At 41.6% G+C, this 2,500-nt stretch overlaps 1 protein-coding gene across 2 annotated transcripts in view; it reads right to left on the reverse strand.

Annotated features, from left to right (window-relative positions):
- LOC125028035 overlaps positions 1-1,924 on the reverse strand; it is a 37,866-nt gene extending 35,942 nt beyond the window's left edge. For both annotated transcript variants that reach the window (XM_047617301.1, XM_047617303.1), the window contains exon 1: positions 1,778-1,924. The gene's annotated coding sequence lies outside the window, so the exon portion shown is untranslated. The remainder of the gene's footprint in view (positions 1-1,777) is intronic.
- Between the last annotated feature and the right edge of the window lie 576 nt (positions 1,925-2,500).

A 2,500-nucleotide genomic window follows, 5' to 3' on the forward strand; every position in this document is an offset into this window, starting at 1 on the left:
AGATCTGATGAATACGTATCAGTCACCTTAGGTTTTTGACATGAAAAGCTAGTACTTAAGTGTCAAGTTACAAGTTACATTTGCTCCTTCGAGACGATAAACCGTTTTTTATCTTTCTTTTATATCTATTTCAACCATGGCGTTGGAAACACGACAACCACAAAATAAAACGACCTCACTCAAAACGTAAGACACAAACTCCAACTTGATACAGACAAGCATACGCCGTCACCCGTGGTCTTCCGAGCTCCAGACATTCCTAAAAGAGCACCGGCTTGTGTCCAGTTCGAGACGGTGGGAAAACCCGAGCCAGATGGTACGCAAGGACGGCGCTCGATCAGAATTTTCCCTCTCGCATGACCACGCCTTCGCCTAGCAACCCGTCCTGAACTCTACCTAGGAACAACCACGCGAGGGAACGCCAACGGCAAACACGTATAACAAACACATCAACGCGAAATTGAAGTGGGAGAAAATTACAGACCCGAAACGTGAAATTCCGGGTTAGGTTACGAGTGAAGTTTGATATCACAGCACCGAATACTTCTTCTTATTTGTCAAAAATATATCATTATTAATAGTTGCAATTATGTAGCTCATATGAGACTTTTCCACTCCAAGATGGGGATGGTAAAACAAATCAAGCAAATGAATAATTAAATGCTAAAATCAATATCCGCGCATGCAGGAATTTTAATTGGTCATAATTGTTAGCAACGAAAAAAATATCTATATATATTCATATTTACATACATACCTAACCAAAAATAATGAATAAAGGTAACTTCTAATAATCAAAATAATATAAAATAAGCAAGCAGCCTTCCTTCACGGCAAAGTGAGCAAGCAACCTCACTGTTGCATTTCTATGTTAGCCTTGAAGATTTTCAGCCGTGATTCAAGTGTTGGGAATAACAAATTTCAGGTGCACCTTCACTCTGCTTGGGCCTGCTTGTGTTTGTCTGTCTGTCTGTCTCTCTCTCTCTCTCTCTCTCTCTCTCTCTCTCTCTCTCTCTCTCTCTCTCTCTCTCCCTCTCTCTCTCTCTCTCTCTCTCTCTCTCTCTCTCTCTCTCTCCCTCTCTCCCTCTCTCCCTCTCTCTCTCTCTCTCTCTCTCTCTCTCTCTCTCTCTCTCTCTCTCTCTCCCTCTCTCTCTCTCTCTCTCTCTCTCTCCTCTCTCTCTCTCTCCCTCTCCCTCTCCCTCTCCCTCTCCCTCTCCCTCTCCCTCTCCCTCTCTCTCTCTCTCTCTCTCTCCTCTCCCTCTCTCTCTCTCTCTCTCTCTCTCTCTCTCTCTCTCTCTCTCTCTCTCTCTCTCTCTCTCTCTCCCTCTCCCTCTCCCTCTCCCTCTCCCTCTCCCTCTATCTCTCCCTCTCCCTCTCCCTCTCCCTCTCCCTCTCTCTATCTCTCACACACACATGCACGCACGCACGCACGCACGCACGCACACACACACACACACACACACACACACACACACACACACACACACACACACACACACACACACATACACACACACACACACACACATTCACACACATATATATATACACACACACAAATATACATGTATATACATGTGTATATGTATGTATGTATGTATCTATGTATGAATGTATCTCTATATAGGTATTTACGTATACATACAGATATAATACATAAATAGATATAAAAATATATGTATATATGTATATATATATTTACATATACATATAGAAATATATATATATATATATATATATATATATACATATACATATACGTATGAAATTTACTTACCTAAGTACCACTCGATGAATAGCCAGTGAAGATAAATCAGGCTGATTAACAGTCACCATTCAAACACAATTTTCAGTCATATTCCACCAAGTAAATCAATCAAGTTCCCTAGAAGAGCAGGGCACAGAGCACACCTAAACACTGGGTGGGTTTGCGCTAGACTGAGTTCGAGTTCTCCGCCGACCCACACTACAGCATCTGTTTGCGTTACTACTTAGTCTTTTCCGTCAATTATTTTTACTTTCCCTTTACGATCCTCAAATCTCTTAATAATAGTCTTCGTATTTTTTATTCGTATTGCGTCTATTCGAAAATATCGAAATGCTTTCCTTCTTTAGAACGGACACGCGATATAAATCCGATCGATAAATAGAAAAGTAGACATCCCGCCCTGGTCACTTGCCTTGTGTACATTTTGATTGGCTGGCGCGTCCAAGGTTAGTAATTGGGGGGGTTAAACGTTCCAGGATATTTTTTGCCTTCATTCCGACTCCAAGGCATGACCTCGCATGGTGGGGATGCTAGGATTCCCCCTTCAGAATAGGGATTTTTTTTTTTCAAAGCATTTGATTGTAAGACGTGTGTAAGACATACGGGTTTAGATGTATGTACTGTATCTCTCGATAAGTGTATAGATACGTGTAGGCAGACATGGATATGGAGAGAGAGACTGGGATCTCGTATGTCCCCGTCTGCATTTTTTTTTTTTTTTTTTAATTCTGC

The sequence above is a fragment of the Penaeus chinensis genome, chromosome 8 (genome assembly GCF_019202785.1).
Source record: "Penaeus chinensis breed Huanghai No. 1 chromosome 8, ASM1920278v2, whole genome shotgun sequence".
Taxonomy (NCBI): domain Eukaryota; kingdom Metazoa; phylum Arthropoda; class Malacostraca; order Decapoda; family Penaeidae; genus Penaeus; species Penaeus chinensis.